The sequence below is a fragment of the Mus musculus genome, chromosome 2 (genome assembly GCF_000001635.26).
Source record: "Mus musculus strain C57BL/6J chromosome 2, GRCm38.p6 C57BL/6J".
NCBI lineage: Eukaryota > Metazoa > Chordata > Mammalia > Rodentia > Muridae > Mus > Mus musculus.
In genome coordinates this window covers 143898700-143915326 of record NC_000068.7, presented here as the reverse complement: position 1 = coordinate 143915326, position 16627 = coordinate 143898700, and the positions used below count along the sequence as shown (strand labels likewise).

The following is a 16627-nucleotide window of genomic DNA, read 5'->3' as shown; positions in this document are numbered from 1 at the left end:
TCCGTGAAGGGTGGACACAGGACGCTCCGGGGAATCTGGCCCTGCCCTGGAGGCGGGACCACGCGATGCCCCGCCTACCGCGCGGCCTTTGCCCATACATGGAAGTCGCCACCTGGCCAGGTGTGCGCGCCGCTAGGGGCGGGGCCCCGGCGCGGAGTGGGCGGGGCGAATGCCGGTGGGCGGGTGCTCTGCTTGGCGACGAGAACTCTCAAAACGGCTCTCAGGGACCGCGACCCGCATTTTTTTACCTACTTTGGTGCTGTTCCCACCACCCAGTCCTGATTGGTCAGCGCGGCACTTCGGGCCGTCGCGTGAGAGGGAAAAATCTGCACAGTTTTCCTCCTTCCTGAGGCGACCGTGGCTGATCAAAGTGCTGTGTGAGTCAGCGCTTATTCCAGGACTGGAAAACAGGAGTGATTTGTTTATCTTCTGAGCGGGCTGGGAGGAGGCCCAGTGGCCCGCGGGGGGTGCGTGGGGGACGCCGCGTGGCCCGGGACTGTGGGCCGGGCCCCGCCGCTGCGCTTGGGGGTTTCTCATTGGGGAATTGTGTTTTCCTAAAGGGCGGTTGCACGGAAATACTGCTTCCACAGGGCCACCCGCAATCCTAGCCTTGTTTTCTCCGGGTGTTTTTGTAGCGAATAAAAGGAACTCGTAAGACGTGGGATGATCACCTCACTTTTGAACTGAATTTAGGCAACGAGAACATCAGGATCTCTATAAAAAAAGTCTTAATTATCTAAGAAGGCTTTTGGGCAACATGATCGTTGTTTTTCTTTGTTTCTGTTTTCTGGGCGCTATATAAAAAAAATCTACCCTAGGTAGCAAACCGCGGTTCCCATTAGTTTTAAGGGTTTTGTTTCTTTCTTAAGATTAAAGGCAAGTCGTGGCAATTCTAATCCCTTACTGCATTGCCACGGGGTGTTTGGCAGGCTACGGCAGTGGCGTCAGAATCACCTGGAGAGTTTGCTCAAAGATTTCTTAGTTCTGGCTCCGTGCACCTAGAATGTAACCTAAGAGTTTGCCCTTTTAACAAGTCTTTGGTATTAATAATTGGTAATCACACTGAAGAGAAAGAACCTACATCCAGCTGCAGCCCGAACCCTTCTGGCTTATTTTTGTTTTTTTTTGGGGTTGGTTTTTTGTTTTTTTCTGCTCAGGACTCTGACCCCACTAAATGAGACTTCATTTAAGGACGGTTCAACCTATCATTGGTGTTTCGTCCTCCACAATCCTGTCCAAATACAAGAATGCTGTTTACTGCATAAAATTTTCTGTGCCTTCTTCCAGATTTTTTTTTTTTTTTTTTTTTTTTTTTTTGTCCTGGAACTCACTTTGTAGACCAGGCTGGCCTCGAACTCAGAAATCCGCCTCCCAAGAGCTGGGATTAAAGGCGTGCGCCGCCACCACCCAGCTTCTTCCAGAATCTTAAGCAAGTCTCTCTGGCTCCTCTGCCTCTAGCCTCACTCCCTCTCCTTATGGATTTGCCCAGTAACTGTGTTCCTATCACCTGCCAGCCTGGATTTTTTTTTTTTTTGACATATTTCCAGCGAATCCGTTTTATGTCTTTCCATAATCATTAACTTCATGGAAATCAGGGAACGGGGAGGGGACACCTTTCTTGGGCTTTCATGGATGTTTTGTGGCTATGAACTGTTTTTTTTTTTAATATATTTGCCACTGTTCCCAGATCAAACTGGGAGTCCCAGAAAGACAGAAATTTGGGGTGCGTTCTACATGAAGGGGCCCAGCCCATCAATGTGCTACATGTTTAATAAATGTTTTCCTAAGTGAGCCAGTATCTGAAGATGGTTTAGGATTTGTCAGACAAATTAATGTATCTGCTCACCGTAACCTCAAATGAACTCCCACCGAACTTTAACCCCCACATTTACCCCCAGTTGCTCTAGCTATTTTTATTCTTCTCATTCTGAGAAGGATCAAATTTTAATAAAATGCTATATTGACCAAATGTTGAAACCTAATTCCCAATGTGATGTAATACTATTTGAAAGTCGGTCTTTAAGCTAACCTAGGTTGTCAGGTCAGAGCTTACAAGAGTGGGAGAAGATCGCAGTGTATGAATAAAGAAATGGTTCTGCCGGTCAGTAGTGGCCCACGCCTTTAATGCCAGCACTGGGAAGTAGAGGCAGGCAGGGCTCTGAGTTCGAGGCCAGCCTTGTCTTAGTCTACAGAGCAAGTTCTAGGATAGCCAGGGCTACACAGAGAAACCCTGGGGTGGGGCAGGGGATGGTTCCTCACCAGACACTGAATCTACTGGTCCCTTGATACTGGACTTCCCAAGCTTACAGAACCATGAGAAGTTGCTGTTGTTCTGTTTACAGTAAGTCAGTCTATCACAGCAGCTCAGCAAGGCATAAATGTCAGTGAATAGGAGATGGGTGGGTGCCATTTGTCTCATTTAGAAAGTTTTTGGGCACTGGATCTTTGAACACAGGAGTGATTTCATTTGAATTCACTAATATGAGTAGCAGAGAAGAATAAATTATATACTAGTGAGACCTCAGAGAGCTTCGGACTAATAGTCAGGAGAAAACGCCTATGCCAGGGGTCATAACCCTGTCAAAACCTAAGAGAAAACTATTTCGATCTCGCTGTTATTTTTCCACTACAAATTCATCTCTCCCATATTCGTTGCTTATTTATATCTGTAGTCTTTTAAAATGATATTAGTCACATGAGTAAAATGTATATTCTCCCTAGGGAAGATTTGAACTGCAACAAAAGGATTCATGGGCACTTGCTGTTCCTTCCACTCCCAGTGCCCTCAGAGTAACCACTGGTGTGGGCGCCACTTCTGCCTTTTTAAATACACCCTGTGTGTGTTTGATTTGCGTTAGTATTCTGATGACTGGTTTTATGCTGGGTGTAAATGATCTATAGCTTGCTTTATGCAACTCATGATTGCCCTGGTGACCTTTCCTTATCATTACTTGCAACTGCTATAAGCATGACTATCCATTTATTGAATATGTCCCCACTGATAGCCACTCAGATGATTCCCAGTGTACAGTCATCACCAACAGTGTTCAGTGACCAGCCTATTCCTTGTTCCTTGTATATATAAGCTAGTACACATCTCAGAAAGGGCCAAATAAGGAAATCTCCTATTGTGGTTAGTCTTAAGTCCAAACTCTACATTGTGTATGTGGAAATGATTGTATTCTTAGAGGTTTTCTTTTGCAATAAAAGATGATAACTTGGATAGATCTTCCATATATAGTATTAATGAGAGAATGGATGTATATTGCTTGTATTTTTTTTTTGAAAGTCCTATATTGCAAAGACTTCAAAAGCTAATGATGTGGCTTAATGGTAGGGCAATTCACATTCATGGGACCCTGAGTTCAATTCTTAGCATGTGAAAAAAAAAAATAGTGGTGTAAGCCATTATTGAATTTTGATATGTGAAACATACTTTGCATATCAAAGGCGTCCAGAGACAATTAGTTCCAGCTTGGTGTTATGATTTGTTTTCTGAGAATGGAGATCCCTTTCCCAGAGTCGCCAAATGTCCTAGAAATGGCCGGAGCACCAGCTATCTCTTCCATTTTCTTGATGAGAAGAAGGAGAATGAAAAAAATGTGGAAAGGTCACTTTTTTTCATTTTTAAAAAAGAAACTTCCCAGAATTTCTGCCTTCACTTTCACCAGAATTTCATCGATGAGACGTTTCCCGTGTTCTGGCTAGCAGTGTGCTCTGCTTAGAAACAGGCACAGAGAAAAAATGGCTGTTGGGAGATAAGTAAGTGACTGCCACACATGGATACAATTTGGGTTTACAGAGAAGGCAAGGTGAAGAGGAAGTCCTTAAAAGCCCAAGACCTCAACCATCAGGGGGCATGAGCATCATAAATTGACTAATCTGATTTGTGTTTTTAACACGATGAAGTATTTGCTGGCAAAAAGATTGAAGGAAGTTGTAGAAAATATGGTGTGAATGTAATTTATTGGGCATGAATAGATGCCAGGTAGATAAGAAGATGGAAGGAAGGAAGGAAGGGGAAGGGAAGGGAAAAGGGAAGGGAAGGGAAGCGGGAAGGGAAGGGAAGAGGGAAGGGAAGGGAAGCGGGAAGGGAAGGGAAGAGGGAAGGGAAGGGAAGGGAAGGGAAGGGAAAGGAAGGAAGGGAGGAAGATAGATAGAAAGATCTGTCTTGAGTCCTAAGGCTTTGGCATCTCTTGGTCTTTATGTCACAGTAAAAGTCACTCTTTGATGTTAAGTGTTGAACAGATCTGTGTGGTTTTAGATAACAGTGTGCTACTACCAGGAAAAAATAGAGTAAAATGTGCTGCAACAGATGTGACCACTGATTCTTAGCCCCTCCTTGGCCAGGTATCCCTCTGTGGTTTTGTTTTGGGCTTTTGTTGTTGTGTTTGTTTGTTTGTTTGTTTGTTTGCAGTTTCTAAGTTTATTTGATTACTCAGCTGTTAGTTTTCTTCCATGTTGACTGTAAATTTTGAGGTAGTAGGGACACAGTTACCAGATTAGTCAATTTCTGATGCTCATGCCCCCCGATGGTTGAGGTCTTGGGCTTTTGAGGACTTCCTCTTCACCTTGCCTTCCCTGTAGATGGTGGCAGTATGTGGCTTGTTTGGTGATATCTCTAGCTTCATTTTCTGGACAAACGTACGTTGATGTGGACCATACTTACTTCTTTGGCCCAGACTTGTGGAACTTGTCATTATGCAAGAGGTTCATGCTTCCTGAACCTGCTCTGGTGGGTGTGATCATGGACACTGATGGTGTATTCTCAAGTCTCCACCTCCTGGACAAGTAAACACTTTTTCTAATAATCCTTTGTGGGTCCATCAAGATGCAACAGACAGGGAGGCCTCTGCCTGGCCTGTGATAGATTGGTCTGAGGCTGCTTGTATTGTAATACTAAATGCTGCCGCCCGCCCCCCCTACCCCCCACCCCCCCAGGCCTGGTTGCTTCCTGAGAATATGCGTACAATGTGACCTTGCTCAGCCGTTAATTTCAAACTATTAGTTAAATAAAGAGAGAGAAGCCCCTGATTGAGATTAAATATATTCTACAACACTGGCCCAAACTGGAAAGGAAAGACACAAAGGATTGTCACTACTATGAAATTTTTTTAAAGATTTATTTATTTATTATATGTCAGACACACCAGAAGAGGATGTCAGATCTCATTATGGATGGTTGTGAGGGGCCATATGGTTGCTGGGATTTGAACTCAGGACCTTTAGAAAAGCAGTCAGTGCTCTTAACCGCTGAGCCATCTCTCCAGCCCACTACTATGATTTTTATATATAAAAAAAATATTAAACCTCCTTCCACTCTTGAAAGATTAACTTTTGTGCCAACTCTCAAAACTTGTTTATAATCCCTAGATTGTCAGTTCTCAACCTGGTGACCCTCTGGAGGTCAAATGATCCTTTCACAGGGGTTGCATAAGACCATTAGAAAATGCAGATACTTACATTACAATTCGTAAACCGTAGCACAATTATAGTTATGAAGTAGCAACCAAAGTAGTTTTCTTGTTGGGGTTACCACAGCCTGGAGCTGTATGAAAGGATCGCAGCATTAGGAAGGCTGAGAGCCAGTGCTTTAGAACCCATGTGCACACTGCCCTCAAGTTCAAGTTCTTAAGCTAGGGTTCCAGGAAACTGGGAGGTGCTCTGAAAAGGAAGCCCTGTGTGAGCTATCCCACAATTCCTAGACCAAAATAGGTGTCACGTTGCCCTGCTTCTACGTTTAAAAACCTCCCAGGGCTGGGATGTAGCTCAGTTGATAGAATGCTTGCCTGGAATACAGTAAGAAGGCTAGGCTAACTCCATGACAGGCTTCCAATTGGCAGTTCAGAAGACTAGGCCTAAGATCTGGGCAAGCCCAGGCAAGTCAGTTACTAGGGAAAACCCCAGGCTTCAGGCAGCTAGTCAGAATCTAGCAGCCTTGCCATCACAAGCTGCCCCACCTGAAGCAAGAGCAATGGGTCAGCAACAGTTTCCAGCCCTCATGTCCTGTAAAGGTTCTGGAATGTCCCTAGAGATGGAGCAAGATAAAGGTCATCTACCCTGGAATTCCCCTAATGTGCTTTAAATTGGGCCTTCAAGCTCACTTGGTTGTCTCCATCTTGAATGGGAGACCCCAGCATGCTGGACTTCGGCAGAATAAACACTCTTTGCTTTTACATACTATTTGAGTTCAGGGTATCATTCTTCTGCGAATCATGGACCCTTACAGCAGGAAGTCCTGGGTTTGATACCCAGCAGTGGTGGGGGTTAGCCTTGTACACTGTATATTCAGTTGCTGATTTCTGTGCCCAGAGATCTGGTTACACTCGGAACACTAGCATTGACATAATTATTAAACCATCTCCTGGTATCTGACATGTAAAGAATGTTCCCCAATTATTGTTGATTGGTTAATCAAGAGCTGACCAGCCTGTGGCTGGGCAGAGGAGATAGGAAGGCTGGACTTGCATTCCTAGCCAGGGGTCCCGGAGGGAGAAAGAAGAGATGAAACCATTAGGAAGAGAAGAGGTGGCCATGGGGCAGAGGGTCCAGGAGGAGTCCTGATGAGATTGCCAAGGGATTCACCATGAGGACACACGTGGAGCTGAGCAAGCCAGGGAGAAACTTGGATTGAAGGCACAGGACCACTCGGCTGGAAAATAAATACATAGAGGATTAGAATTGATGAATAGCTGCCCAGTCATAATGCTTAAAGCTTGCTAATAAACAACATGGGCCTTTGTGTCAATTACTTGGGAGCTAGAACGGGAACAGATAAGGTTTTCATCTTTACTACTACACAGCAGCGCATAAACAGGACATGGTAGAACATAACCTGTAATCTTAGTTCTAAGGAGGTAGAGGCAGGAGGATCAGGGGTTCAAAGCCATTTTTAGCAACATAGTGTGATGTCAACCTGGGCTGCATGAGGAACCATAAAATAGAAAACAAAAACACCAAAAAACAAAATCAAGAACAAAACTTCCAAACCTTTATGAAGTATTTAAAAGGTATGCTTGGTCTTAGCAATACACACAGGTCTATAGTTTGTATTGATTCACTCCGTGGTATATCTTGGATTGTGGGGAAACATTCATTTTTGTTATCTTCCTGTTTTTCCTTAAGCATGCTATGTTCTATAGTTTTGATTCAATAGTTGCCTTTCCGAAGAAAGATAAGCTAGGAAAAGTTCATAAAGGGACAAATAAAGAAATTGAATATTTGGCTTCAGGATAAACTCTCCAAAATGCAGAAGAGCCCAAGGGTTGGGTACAGTCACAAATTATAAAGTCAAGGATTGGAATGAAGGGAATAACAATTCCCTGGGAAATTTTGACATAAAAGTGTAAATGCACTCCTGAAAGCTCAGAGGTAATTTTATGGGAAACAACTATTTGATATGGTTGATAAGTAAGTACCAAAGATGGAAGAAAGTGAAATGGCAAGTGGAAAGAAGAAAGGGTTGTCATAGCAACAGCCCAGTCATGCTGAACTCTCTGGTGGAAATCCCATTTTCCCTGTCTCACTGTTCTTTGTTGGTCTAGCCTCCCATACTGGGACTGCAGGGCAGGAATCCCTCAGAACCTACAAAACATCCGTCCTCCTGGCTGTCACATTGGGTCTCTGCCGGGCTGTGGGGAGTTGATGTCAATACCTGCAGGCGTGCCACATTGGCCCGGAGCTTTCCCTCTACCTCTGAGGACTTGATGTTAGATCCTGAAGCAGTGGGAGGACCGGAAGTCATCTGGCAGGGGCGGGACCTCCCAGTTGAAGTGAGTGGTTGTGGACCACTCAAGACTCATCATTGGCTTCCCAGCCTAGAACATTCATCCTCACCTGTCTTTCCAAGGATTAGCCCCATTTCTCGTAAGCATGGGTAGGTGAAGACCCTAAGACACTCGTGACTCTACTGGTCAAGAGAAAGATGGAAATGAAGTTCAGGCACAGTGAGAGTCACCAAGCTAAATAAGCTCAAGCAGAAACAAGATGCGAGTGTAGCAAACATTCTCAGAGAGGCTGGAAGAGCAGTAGGAAGCTGAGGACAGAAACACCGTTAGACCAGTTGAGCCAGTCAGCAGAAGGGCTGTTGGAGCTATCCACCCAAAAGGGTTGTGAAAGATGAAGTCAAGGAGTTAACTTGGAAGACAGCGAAAAGAAAGACATGGAGGAGAGAGAGAAACCAGCCTAAATCTATGGAAAGGGCCCAGCAGAGTGACTTTGGAAAAGGGGAAGCAGATGTTTGAAGATACTGTGAGGATGACCCGTCTGCTTTTCAAAACAAACCACTACTTTTATTCAGTATTTGTTTTGTACCTGCAATGTGCCTGCTCTGTCTAGAGATTGGAATGATAGAAGATTTCTTCCTCTGGCCTTTTAGTATCAAAATTCAACACATAATAACTACACCAGAAAGTACAGGATTGTGGGTAGAAAAGACACCATTGATAAAACTCAGTCCATGAGAGATGAGGGTGACAAAAAAGTTCTATTTAATGACACTTAAATGCCATGAAGGGCACAGCCATGGAAAGATCTTGGGTGAGGAGACACCCTAGATGGAGGAAGAAGCTAGCTTGGCCTGTTCAAAGAAGAGAAGGAAGACAGCAGGGCCTGATTAGTGGGGATTCATGGACCCTAGTGAGACAGGCCCAAGGTGACCATGTAGGGCTGTGTAGATGTGGTGAGGAAGTAGGAGGGTTAATAAAAAATTCTGAGGCATAGCCTCAGTTGTACACTGTGTGTTTATAGTTATATTATCTTCTTTTTATATTGTTCTTTTCATACTCAGGTTTTAGCTAGCATGCTAAATAATTGGTAAATTATGGCATTATCATACATATATTTTGTAGTGAGAATTTTGGTTTCGATAAAAAATACAGACTATATGTTTTCCTTTTAATCCCAGGAATGGGATTGAAACTTTGCAGCAGCTGACTATGATTTGCCTTGTGCTCTGGCAGGAATGTGGTTTTGCCAGCTGCAAATAGTATCTGGGAGTGTGTGAGTTCTGGGGACTTTTTAGAGACTATATGAATGTAGAGCCCCTGAGAGCTGTTGGCTGGTTGGTGGTCAGATGCAATTGGTTGTGGTTCACCAAGAAGTTGTGCACAAAAACACAAGAAGAAGAAATTAGATAATCCTGATGGAGAAGACCAACCTTGCCCCAAGGAACTCAACATCCCTAATCAGCAGGAAGTACCCGAAGAATAACGATGGCCCCTTCCCTTCTGTCCTTTTTTCTCTCCTAACTAGTGTTTGGGGATTGAAGGGGGAAAGGTAGGGCTGGTGAGATAGCTCAGCGGTTAAGAGTACTACCTGCTCTTCCGGAGGTCATGAGTTCAAATCCCAGGGGCCACATGGTGGCTCACAACCATCCATAATGAGAAACAAAAAAAACCTATGGGCCAGAGTGAGTGAGGCTGGAGCAAGACAGAGAAGGGAAGGAGTTGGTAAAGGTCAACGGAGAAGGGTGGAAGAAAGAAGAAGCCACAAAGTAACTGGCCACATACTTCATGTACCTTGTTCCTACTATCCCAGCACCCTCTCTTGCCACCCCTTTCCTAAGACTTGTTTGTCTCCTTTCTTCCTATATATGTATGTGTACACACACACACACACACACACACACACACACACACACATGCATGCATGGGGAACTAAGGGGGAGCCTATGTTCTTTCTGTGCATAAGAGAAAGCACAGACTTTTATCTACTCACATTACTTTCTTTTGGGTTGAACAACTTTCTCTTGTAGTATTCAGCCATCTTTGGAATGGGGCATGGCTGTGTATATGGTGATGCTTATTATCCCAGTACTCAGAAGACTAAGGCAGAAGGACTGCAAGCTTTGGGTCAGCCTTAGAGCAATATCCTATCCAAAATAAAAATATTTTTGACCTACAAAGATTTCTTGTGTTCAGTCCCATAACATACTAGCCACGTAGGAGTCTGAGTAGTCTGGTCTAATGCTTTTTAAAGGGCTGTTTTCATCTTCCTAGTGTCTATTATTGCTAAATGTTTTCCCCATGAAAGAGAAAACAAGTACTAAAGAGAAGCTTGTATTTGGAGGCAAAGCAAGGCTCTTGTTTCCTTCCTAATGGCTCATCCCTTTGACGCTTTCTGACTTTGACCTAGAACTGTTTCCTGGAGTCCACCTTTGCCAGCTGTGGCTGTTAGCCAAAAGCGCAAAGATGACTAAGTCCATACGTTTCTGTCAGGCAGCAACAGATAAAAGGCAAGAGAGGCTGAGCTCCCCTGGGATTGTTCTAGATCCTAAGCAGTGGGGCAGATCACGCCAGGCAAATGTTACGCCACCACCACCTAGCCAAATGTTACCAGGTCTTCAGGCAGCAAGCCATCCACAAAGGGAAGCCATAGAGTTGGCCTCTGTGACCAATGTGAATGAATATAAAGGAGACAGCTGCCAGGTTCACTGAGAGGTGGAAGTTTGGAGGAAGAGAGCACAGATATACTCCTATCAAGAAATTAGACCTCATATCTAAGATATCTGAATGTAGAACTGAACGGCTTGTCTGTATGCATGTTGGTCGTTTTTGGATAAGGGCTGCTGTGGTTTATGTCCTTGGTGTCCCATCTTGACATGAAAGGGGTGGTGCCAAGTAATGACTCAGTCACAGAAATCCAGGTCTTCTCAAGGAGGAAACAGTTATGGCCAAAGAAGCCACTTCTGGAAGTCATAAAATTATTTTCATTGCTACTTCATAACTGTGATTTTTCTACCATGATGTAAATATCTGTGTTTTCTGATGGTCCTAGCGATCCCTGCAACAAAAGGGGTCACTGCCCACAGGTTGAGTGCTGCTGCTGTGGCTGCTTCATTGAGAATGGAGATGGAACTCAGTGGAAGAGGTCACGTTTAGCTCATGTCAGGCAGACCTGGGATTCAATCCTCAGCACCAGAATAGTTAAAATAAATATTTAAAAAATATTATTGAGAGTTTAACCTGGTCTTAGTAATTTGTATTTTATGCTAGCCACATGAAGACGGACAGATTTTCATTTATAAACTCTAAGACTCGGGCACTAGACATAATAGCTGTTGTTTGATTGATTAGTTTTTTATTTTTTGTTTTTGTTTTTGTTTTTTGTTTTTTAAGATAAGGTCCTCTGTAACCTAACTTGGCCTGAAGTCACAGTGTAGCTGAGGGTGGCCTTGATCTTGAATTTCAGATCCTTTTGCCTCTATCTTTGTAGTGCTGAAATTGCAAGCAGGTACTATGGGAGCAGTGCTGGGTACTGAAACCCTGGTGTCATGAATGCAGGCCCAGTCTCTCAGAGGTGAGCCTCTCCCGAGATTCTCTGTGCTGGAGGTGGGAGGAATCACTAGCTCATTTTGTTCTTGTTCCTGTGGAAAACTGACTTGCCTGCTCCTTCAGCCAGTGAGTCACTTCCTCCCTGACAACCTCTGAAGTCTCCTTCCTTGCCCAGCCCAGTTTAGGAGCTTCAGACGACTCCAGGGCGAGCACCCAGACTTTGACCCTTCAGAGATGGATCCTCCAGGCAGGAGTGTGTGGGTGCTCCAACAGAGGCTGAGTGTTGGATTCTAGGCTCTCTGTTTCTTCCTTTTCGTTTTTAACAACTCTAGGAAAGAGACGTCCGTAGAAGGTGCTGCGAGTGCAGGTTTCATTTATGACTCATGGAAATTTCTAAAATGATAAATATTGGCTCCGAAGCAGCCTGACCTAAGAAACACTCCATTAAACCAGATGCCATGGTTACAAGAGAGAAGAGCGTATTCAACAAATAAACTGTGGTCCACTTCCAGGCTGTCAGAGAAGAAAGCTAGGCCTTGCTTCTTCCAGTCCCTGCTGGATTTTCCTGAGACCAGAAACACCCCTGTGAGCTGGTTGCACTGTCTTTCTGGCCAGGAGGATATTTCAGATAGTTTGAATTCTATACTTAGTCCAGATTCTTTTTGCCTAGTGTAATGAAAATATTTTACCAATCATAAAAATTAATGAGAATGAACATAAAAAATGTTCCCTTCAAGAAAGGGATGGGGAGGAGAGAATATTTTCCTTGTTGTTGAAAACATTGACTCTCTCGGTGTGGAAGAAACTGGACTGCAGAGAAGCTAAAAATCTGGACTTACAGACCAGCACCTGCTGGCCTGAGTTTTTCCTGGTAATAAAAGAGCTTTGGTTTATCATGCCATCAGCTGCCTGTATTTTCTAAAGAAAATATTACATGGAAACTTTACACCCAGTTAAAGGCTGATGAAACACTCAGGAAGATTGTAACAAATGTCTGGAACCTGCTTTTCAGTTGGCTTGTCTTCTGTATAGATTTATTAACAGAATTGCCTTGTTGGTCAGCAGTGTTCCTTATAGCTGGATGCCAAGTGCATACATGTGCACGTATATATACACATACACAGCCACTAACACATACCACTCACATGCACACATAAACACACATATATCCACATACCACACACATATACACATGCATGCAGAAACATACACCAATATACCACACACATGCACACATAAATACATATACACACACAAACATACACAGTCTAGAGTCATGATAAACATTAGGTAAGGAGGGTTAATGGCCTAAGTGCTATTTTCTTAAAAGTTTTACTTGACACATAATTATGCTTTTTATTGAAAATATAAGGGGTTGGAGAGATGGCTCAGCAGTTAAGAGCACTGATTGCTCTTCCAGAGGTCCTGAGTTCAATCCCCAGCAACCATATGGTGGTTCACAACCATCTGTAATGGGATCTGATGTGTTTCTGAAGACAGCTACAGTGTACTCACCTACATAAAGTAAATCTTAAATAAATAAATGAATGAAAGAAAATATAAAACAGAAATAGATCTCCTCCCTCATATAATATATCCTATTATGGTTTCCCCTCTCTGTGCTTCTCCCAGTTCCTCCCAGTTGCCCTCCCATCCCTTTCCCATCTCGTGTTGGGAAACAAGCCATGAGTTTATTTATGGTGTAATGATGAAATCAGGATATTTGGCTTACCCACCACCCATAGTTTCTTTAATGGTGAGAACATAGCCAGTCCTAGGTATTTTGAAGTGCACAGTGGAACACTGGATTCTATTCACCCTTGTGTCCAATTGCACTTGAGAGCTTACTCCTCACGTCCAGCTGTGGCTTTACACGTAGAACCAGTCTCCCTGCATTCCCCCTCCTGTTCTCCCTCCCTCCTCTGCTAGCCACTATTCCATCTTCTATTCCCATCGAATCCATGATTTTTATAATCCACACATGAAGTAAGTGATGTGGTACTTGTCTTTCTATGTCAGGTTACACAAATAGCTTACAGGCACCAGGGAGGTTAAGACAGGACGATCACCTCGCTCTGCCAGTCTAGCCTGGGCTACATGGCAAGACATTTGTAAACGGACTGGATGGCCACTAAGATAGCTTAGTGGAGAAAAGCATTTGCATCATAATTTCAATTCCTAACAGAAACAGCTCCACAAAGTTGTCCTGGGACTTCCATACACAGACTCCCACACACATAAAATAATACATTTCTTAGAACCTGGCGTAATGGCATGACATACACCCATGTCCTCGCCAGGACAGGTAGGAGAGGAGGACTGTGAGTTCCAGGACACACTAGGCCGCATAGTGAGATCAGACAGTACTCCACTTGCTAGTGAGCCCATTCTGCCCTTACAGTGCACTCAATAAACGATTCAAACAACCCAACAACAACAAACTAGGTAAGGGAACCATGAAACATGTAAGGATCCCAGGACTTAAAGGAAGGTGCCTGAGGCACCAAAGATTAAACCTCCCGGGTCTTACTGATCACTTCCCACAGCTTTCCAACAATGGTGGAGTTCCCTTCAACAATACAGAAGCCATGTTGGGACAGAGGTAGGGGCTCAGAGTAAAAACTCTAGAGCACATTGAAGAGAGTTGGAGATAAAGGGTGCATGTGTTCCTTTATAGAAGCTCCTGAGGTGGCAAAGACCTGGGTGGTGTGGTCTGGGAAGGGGGAGACAATGACTGCCTTTTGATCCAGCAGCTGGGAAACTTATCTCAAGTTCCATTAAGGAGAGAAACGGAGCCAAATGGACTAGTGGCCTATGCTCTGGCTCTAATGCTGAGCAGTGCTTCTCCTTTAGGCCAGCCCCTCACTTTACTGTCCTTGACTTCTCCTCTTAGATTAACCAGGTTGCAACATGCCAGAAACAGAGCACTCCCCACCCTTCCAGCAGTGACAGGAGTCTCTCTGCAGGTAGTCAAGGTGACGCTGGCAGCTGCATCCACAGCCATTTGATGGTACTGGCAAGACAGGCTTGTTGACTGCCAAGGGAGAAGGTTGGGCCCAGGGCCAGGATGCAAACGGACCTGAGAAATTCTGCATGTTGAACTAGATGACATTAACAATACACTCAGAACAGAAATCATTCAGGTACATTTTTTCCGGTCCTAAAAGAAAATGTTTATTGCATGACTGAATCTCATGCATTTAGCGTTTTCATTATTACATAAAGATCAATGGAGACTCATGTCCAGGGGTAAGAATAATACACTCTGTGGACCCTTCAGTTCCCAAGCAACAGACGGCAACACTATGGTATATGTCTCAGTGCAGAGTACACAAGAATGCCTTGTGGTGGCTTTCGTGTGTGTGTGTGTGTGTGTGTGTGTGTGTGTGTGTGTGCGCGTGCTTACTTGCTTGCTTGCTTGCTATGGGAAAATATGGATGTCAGAGAACAAGTTGGTTCTCCCCTTTTGTCATGTGGATTCCAGGGCTTGAACTCAGGTCATCAATGTTGGTAGCAAGTGCTTTTACCCACAGAACTGTTTTTTTGTTTTGTTTTGTTTTGTTTTTTGGTGGCTCTCATAGTGCCTTTCTTTGGCCATGCGTATGTCCTTCCTCAGCTGACCGCCTTTAGCACATCCACTTACACGCTCTCGTTTGTTCAGTCCTGTCACTGCATTCTGTCAGTGCATTCTGTTTAGTGGCTTTTGTTTCACTAGTACAATTGTTTGGAGGATGCCTTAGTTAGGGTTTCCATTGCTGTGAAGAGACACCATGGCCAAGGCAACTTTATAAAGGACAACATTTCACTGGGGCTGGCTTACAGGTTCAGAGGTTCAGTCCATTATCATCATGGTAGGAAGAATGACTGTCCAGGCAGGCACAGTGCTGGAGAAAGAGCTGATAGTTTATCTTGTTCCGATGGCAAACAGAAGACTGTCTCACCGGTGGATCCTCCTAGGAGAAGGGTCTCTTCCACACAGGGCAGAGCCTGAGCACAGGACCTCAAAGTCCAGCCGCACAGTGACACACTTCCTCCAACAAGGCCACACCTATTCCGACAAGTCCACACCTCCTCATAGTGGAATTTCCCAAGAGCCCAGCTTATTCAAACCACCACAGAGGGTTTTTTAGTTTTTGACAATGTCATATTTGTAAACAATGTACCTTGATCACATCCAACCCAACCCAAGCTCCGTTTCACTCCCTGAAGCCCCCCGCCCCCCAGGGCTTCTTCCTCCTACCTTCACAATGGCCTTCTCCTATTCTATAATCCACAGAGTGAAGTTGAATGACCATGGGTGTGAAGAAACTCTTATTCAGGGCAGGAGTAAACTCCCAGCAGCCACACCCGAAAGGAAACTGACTCCTCCTACCCCACCAATTATTACTAACAGTCACTGAGTGCTGATACCTTCACAGGGAGGGAGTCTCCTGGGCCCCTCTCCCACTCATACTGGAATGCCACTGGCTTGATCTCTGGCAGGAAACCACAGCTTCTGTGGGTTCATGAGGACATACCGTGTCTAGAAGACAGCATTTCATATTGGAGGGTCAGTCTCGTTGTTGAGTATATAAGTAGTTTGTTCCTTTTTAGTGCCAAATTGTATTCCATATGATGAATGTGCTATAACTTAGCCATCCATTGAAGTATATCTGACCTGCACTGGACCTACAGAAGACTAGGCCTATCAACATCCAATCAGGGATAGGAGAGAGACTCACTCGACTCTTACATTCTAAAATATTGGCTACTGATGGATCTGGAGGGAATATGTCTTTTTCTTCAGTTGAACTACCAAACTCCAAGTTTTACAGACAGCCTTCACTAAAATCAGTGGGTCATAAAACAAAACAACCTGAGTATGGGAAAAAGATGTGTATGGAGGGAGAGACAAGATAGTCGGGGTGAAGGTCACCAGAATGCATTTTTACACATATGTAAAAATTTTAAAGAATGAATTTAATCACTAAAAAAGAGTATTTGACTTACTTCCACTTCCCATCCATTACAAATAAAACTACAATTTAAAATTAGGGGTGATGTACAGCTTAATTTGCCTGCAATCTCATCCTTAGAAGGCTGAGCCAGTAGGATTATGAATTTGAGGCCAGTGTAGGCTGTGGAGGGAGGCCCTGTCACAAAAACAAAAACTCCTAATCCATAGAAAACAAACATGAAAATTATGTTTCTATAAAAGAATCATTAAAATGAATGATAAGGAATACTAATGTCTTCTATTGATTACCTTATCACCTTTTAATCTAATAATTTGAAAATGATTTTTCAAACATTTAATTACATGCATATAATTGGAGGATAGCTTTTTAAAAAATGTTATTTACTAATTTCACATG

The 16627-nt window shown here is 43.9% G+C and overlaps 1 protein-coding gene across 2 annotated transcripts in view; it reads left to right on the top strand.

Annotated features, from left to right (window-relative positions):
• Window positions 1-107: 107 nt before the first annotated feature.
• Bfsp1 (beaded filament structural protein 1, in lens-CP94) overlaps window positions 108-16627 on the top strand; it is an 88692-nt gene continuing 72172 nt past the window's right edge. For both annotated transcript variants that reach the window (XM_030246932.1, XM_011239261.3), the window contains exon 1: window positions 108-377. The gene's annotated coding sequence lies outside the window, so the exon portion shown is untranslated. The remainder of the gene's footprint in view (window positions 378-16627) is intronic.